The sequence below is a fragment of the Phascolarctos cinereus genome, unplaced genomic scaffold, assembly GCF_003287225.1.
Source record: "Phascolarctos cinereus isolate Bilbo 61053 unplaced genomic scaffold, phaCin_HiC Scaffold_726;HRSCAF=1367, whole genome shotgun sequence".
In the NCBI taxonomy this organism is placed as follows: domain Eukaryota; kingdom Metazoa; phylum Chordata; class Mammalia; order Diprotodontia; family Phascolarctidae; genus Phascolarctos; species Phascolarctos cinereus.
In genome coordinates, this window is record NW_027556098.1 from 181,009,767 (window position 1) to 181,016,271 (window position 6,505).

Consider the following 6,505-nt stretch of genomic DNA (forward strand, 5'->3'; position numbering starts at 1 on the left):
ATATACTCAGATTATCAAAGACATAGGCTTCATATATATGACAAAATATTCATGGTGGCATTTTATTTTGTGGGAATGAAGAATTCAAAACAAAGTTTGGGAATGGCTGAACAAACTGTGGTATATGAATTAATACAATGTTATCAAATAGTAAATGATGACTATGAGAAAGTGAAAGAAAGATGGGAAAAAAACATGGGAAGAAGTGTATGAGGTTATATAATGAAGTAAGCAGAACCAAAAGTTGAAGGTACAAAGATACACGTGGTTAATTATTTTAAAGAATAAACACATGATTATGATAATATATATGAGAATAACTTTAAAAGGAACCCAGACTGTAAGCAATCAATGTGACCTCTCTTAGTTCTAGACAATAGGTAATAAACTCTATTTGCCTACTCTTACCAGAGAGGTATCCATTCAACGTCAAGAGATTTCAAAACAAGTTCCTAGCCTGTCATCTGGGCGTACTTTAAAAGACTGACAAGGAGGAAATGAACAATAGATATGCAGAACAGGCAGTCATGAGAAGGAGTATCCACACTGATAACTTCACAGGTCCAACAGAAGATCTAACTATGAACATTTTTATTCCCTTGTGGTAAATTAAGTAAGGATTCAAAAAAGAAAAATATGACAAAAAATAGCTGACATTAGTAAAGCTAAGCTGACTGGACTCTTCAATAAGAAAAAAAAATTGTTAATCAATAGATTAAAATGAAGAATCCAGTTGTTTTCAGGACACTTATTCTCAGGATCCCCATGCCAAAATAATCACTCTCTTTTCATTTTTAGAAGACACCCTGTTTTCCAGAGCTAAGGCAGAGCAAACAAGCTGTGCCTTGATCTTGGTGTAACAACAATCCTTTTGCTCACCCTCTGGATGAACTGAGTTACAGCAAAATCCCAGAATTTTTTTTCCCACACCAGTTCCAAGTGGTCCTTGACCTTGGACAAGCACCTACATGACCCATGTTCTGGTCATGAAGTTCTGCCACGAATCAAACTTATCTCATTGTTGCTGTTACTCCTCATTGTCAAGGCTACACCTATGTGTCCATTGATCTCTCTCTCTCTCTCTCTCTCTCTCTCTCTCTCTCTCTCTCTCTCTCTGTATATATATATATATATATATATATATATATATATATATATATATATATATAAATTTGCCCTAAAGTGGGTCTCCTACTAGAGTAGGCCCCAGAACATGTATCTAGTTTCCCTCCTCCAAATGAATAAAGAAAGCTTTTTGATTATGATTGCTGTTTGCCCTAATTTTTATATTTTCTTTTTATTTTATTTTGTTTCCTAATGTTAACTATGGTTGTGATGACCTATGTAAGCTCTTTGTTATTTTTAGAATTAGTAGTGGTTCTATGACTTTTTGGTCATTTGTTTTCAAACTCAACAACATTCAATCTATAAATATTTAATAGATTTGTCTGAAAGGGTGATATAAAATTTACCATATTATCATACTAAATGATGAAAAGTAAGAGTGACATGGATAAAAATCAAGCAGAGTGGAATTGAAGCCATAAAATATTAGAGGAGATAAACAAGGGCATTTCTTCATGGTAAAAGAGTCTATTCAGAATGAGAGCACACAAATTTAAATTATACAAATACCTAAATAACCATAGTCTTACAGAAGTCCATACTCTTACAGAAGAAATAACTTTGAAAGATCAATAAGAGTAGGTTTTGATACATTGCATCAGAATGTGAGGGATTAAATAAAAAAAGATAAAAAGGAAACACATTACAAAACTGTGAAATATTGATCGAACTAGACAAAAATGCTGTTACTTGAACACAAAAGTTGAACTAGGTGAGACTAGAGAAAAAAATATTTTGGTAAATATGGCCCAGGATGAAGGAATCAGAAGGGTAAAGACATGTAGGGTGTACAGAAAATTCCTACCTAGACAACATGAATAGATTCCTCAAGAAAATCGTTGAAAAATCATTAATAGGAAAGTAAACTCTGAGCAAATGAAAAACCAAGAGTAATCCCAAATGCATTTCCCTCCTTTAAGCAAATAAAAAGAGGGCTACCAGGGCAGAATGTTGTATTTATTATAAGAAACAGTCACTATATTGCTCAAATATTAAAAGGGAAAGTTTATAACAATGGAAAGTTGGGATGGGGGGATGAAGTATTTCTAGAAATGTCTGTGTTTTAAAAAACTAAAGGCATCACTAAAATATATTTAAACATTTTTAAAAAAAGAAAATAGGAAGGTACTAGACATGGTAAAGATTGAACAAAATCACAGAAAATAGAATTGCTTCTATTTCAATAGAGATTAATAGAGTTGAAAACATTTGTTATTGATTTGAGAGTGGGGAGATTCATTGGTACTGATGTGGGGTGGGGAGTTATTCCTCAGTTTTCCATATATAGTTAAATCAGTGACTTGTTAATGCAAACATAAAAATAAATACAAATCTATAAGCAGAAAAACATGAGGAAAAAATCCAAGGTTTTTTTTTTCCTCCTCTGTGTTTTTTATCAGTCTCTTTACTGGATTATCTGTGATATCTTGTCTGTAATGAGCTCTTTCTTTTTCCATCTTCCCTACTTCTTATTCTTTTTCTCTAATCATTGCTACTTTATAATGAAGATTGGGGAGGCTGGTTTAGCTATGGCCCTTTACTTCTTCCTCAGAAGGTACCCTTCTACTGGCATTCCTTTTCATTTCTCTGGGTATAGTTGCTTTTCCTTGTCTTTAATTTATTTTCTGTCTTTTTAGTGTCTTGGCATTGCTGAATGGAGAGGCTGGATTTGTATTCCACCTTTCACTCATTCTCCCTTCCAGGAGCTCCTCGCCTACAGCTTCAGGTAGGACCATGGTCTGCTCTGCCCTGCCATGTTCCTGATCTTCCACCTTGGCAGCTGCTTCACAGCACTGGAACAGAGTGTATCAAGGAGTGAAGAACATCTGGCTGGTGCTTTGAGGGGAGACAAGATCCCCAAGAAATGGCTTCTTTCCTGAGGCATGTAGAGTAAGGGCTCAGCACAGGAACGACGAATAGGAGATGATGGGAATGGTGCACTGTGACACAATTTGTTCTTTTGTAGAATTTACCTTGTATGAAGTTGTATTCTCTCCCTTGTTGTTTCTACTATTTTATTTGGTGCATTTCAATGATTTTCTGCCAGTTTTCCAGAAGATTCCATATCATTCTTTTAAAACAACTCCACTTTCCCCCCTCTTTGAAATTATTTCTCATTAGAACTATAGAATTTAATCAATGAGAGCTTACCTTTCTCTTTAACTAAACTCCCTTATAGATTTTTAGGTCCTGGGATCCTACAGCAACAGTTTCTGCACCCATTGAACTCTGCTCTCCCCAAATACAGGAAATACATCAAATTATACCCATCTTTCCTCTCCTCCAAAAAAAAAAAACCTTTAAGATGAGATGATTACTTCTTCCCAAGCTTCCATCATTTCCACTACTTCAAGCAGCTTCTACTTCTTGGTGAGAATCCCATCCATAAGAAGTTTCTCATGTTGGTTCATTCACCTTTTGAAGACGAAAATATCATTAAGCAAGTTAAGAAATCATTAGATGCAGTATTTGGAGAGAGAGAGACAGACAGAGACAGAGAGAGAGAGACATAGAGAGAGACAGAGAAAGACAAAGAGAGACAGAGAGAGACAGAGACACACACACAGAGAAAGAGAAAAAGAGAGAGATGAGACATATCCAGATACCTGAAGTCTTGTATCATTACTATATTATTCCCTATGTCATTCTCTTGACTTGTTTCCCAAATTTCTCATTTACAATATTTCATCGCATTTGTCCATGTGACCTATAGAATACTCCAGTGTCAGTTTTACTTCCATCTCAGACAATTCATCTTCACTCAAATGCTTTCCACCATTTTTCCTTTTCTTGTTTCCCAGACTGGATTTTCTCCCAGGAGTTCATCTTTTTGGAATATAGTTCAATTCCACTCTCCTTTTACCCAGTCTGTTTCTTTTATACTCTACAGAATCACTTTTCAATCACTAGTCTGATTCCTTTGAATCTCAGTGATACTTATGGGTCAATTTTCCCATCTTATATTTACTATGAATTCACCTTGCTTATTATACACGTTTCTTTCTACTTGCAGAGAGTCTTACCTATCACAATCTTTAGGAGTCATTTCTTCTCTGAACTTTTTTTATATTACATTCCATTGATTTATCAAGAATGCTAGCTGCATAGGTAAGGTGGTGAGGATGCTTCTTTACTATTCCCCAAATTATCCTGGATGCTTACGTGAAAGGGACATAAAATTGTCCCCTTTTTGTGACTCCCTTCTTCAATTTGTCACTTGATCTTACTGATATTGATGCTTATTGATATTACCATTGCCATATAGGCTAAATGTTGTTATCTAGTTTCCACTGAGGGAATCAACTCTCATGCTTCTGCACTGCTGAGAAGGGAATGAAACAGGAAACAATTTCAATACTCTATTAGAGCTTTGCTTTTTTTTCATTTTCCTCTCTCACTTTTTCCATTCCTCTAAGTTATGAGAGACATACCTCTAGCCACCCTCTGTTCCAGGAGACTGTTTTTCAAATTGGGTATGTACTAGATTGGTGATATCAAACTTAAATTGAATGGGCATCACTAAACCACGTATAAGGACTTCTGTTGAACCATATTGACTAAGAAAAACACATGTGAACATTGTGTATGATTAATTGTATTTTTATTTATTTTAAAAAATATTTCTAATTGTATTTTAATCTGGTTCAGGCAATATTCTGGAATGTGGCCACATATGAAGCCTTAATGCCCCACGTTTGACACCTTTGCATTAAATAATACAAAGATAAAATTTTTTAATGATATTTGATGCAGGTTTTAAGTTTGTACTAAGACCATGGCACTCTGTGAACAGATCATTAAAAATAATTTCCCGGAATTCAGAGTGGTTAGATTATTTAATGTTTATAAAAGAGATAAGGAATAATCAAACTATCATTTCAGTTTTATCTTTTAGTTTTTAAATTCTGTAGGAGCTTATCTCTAAAGGCATTCAATGTTTCAATGTTGCATTGATTATTTTCTGTTTGATTTTCAAAAGCACTATCTTTACTGTTTCAGGGAATTTCCTCTTAGGTTTAATCTAGAACTCTCTCTCTCTCTCTCAGTTTGACACCTTGTTTCCATGGGGGAAGCTTGTTCACTCTGTAATGTCTGGCAAATATCTTCCCATGTATACCTTCTCTGATTTTTATTTTGCTGTGATTTGGATAAATGGATCTCTTTGCTCAAAACCAAAACCAAAAACATGTAGCATCTTTCTTAGTGACTTATTGTCTCACCAGAGGGATGCTATTCCACCAGTCAAATGTTAGGAATTTTCAGCAATTGATGCCATAGCTCTTATTGATACTTCTAATTGACCTGCTCAGTTATGTTATCTAGTTTCCACTGAGGGATCCAATTCTCATCCCTCTTCATAGACTGAGAGGAAGGGAAAGAAACAGAAAGCAATTTCAGTGCTCCATCACAACTTTGGCCTTTTTCATTTTGTCTCACCTTTTTTTTCTGATCCTAGAAGATAGAGGAGACACACCTCTGACTGACAGACTGGCAGTGGGTGAGTGGTTCTCTCTATCATTACATGCTCTTTCATGAAAGAACTAAGAAGTAGTTTGTTTTTAAAGGAAAATCAAACAACCAGCACATTTGTTGGATAATAATTACAGATACAGAGTGAAATAAGGCAGGAAAACAATTTGCACAATGACTACAATAATGGAAAGGAAACAGAACTGAAGGATTTCAAAATTCTGATAAATTCAGTGATCAATCAGGAATTCAAAAGACTGAAGATGAAATGTGTTTCTGACCTCTCAGTGGAGAGGGTTCAGACCAGAAGTACAGAATGAGAGACATAATTTCAGACATTATCAATGTACTGATTTTTTTGGCTTGACTACACTTACTTGAAAGTAGGATATCTATTTGGAGGCAGGAGGAGATGGTTGGAAATGATAGAGATTTTAAAAAAATAATAAAAGAAAGAAAAATGCATCAATAAATCATTTTAAAATATACCAAAGAGAGCAATTTCAGAGAAATATAGACAGATAAATATGTCAGTTTTGTTATTACAGTATGAGATTGATATGCTTTGAGGAACTGTACATGACATAAGTTTGAAGTTCCATATGCATTTTTCTTTTCTATATTTCTTTATATATAAAAATGTTAAGGTATGTTGATATTTATTAAGTTCATTGTAAAAAGAAAATACTAATTAAATGTGTAGTTATATAAACAATTTTATTATAAAACATGGAGAAATTAATATACACATAAATATATTTTGTAAAAATTATCAGGCTGAAAACAATGGTTTGTCATTTCTAAACAAAATTTGAAACATGTTCTTGATAATTGGAGTCACCTTATGCATTATAGCATTATTTCTCCTCACCAAGGAGGAATCAAGCTTTGTCCATAAATACTTAAAGTC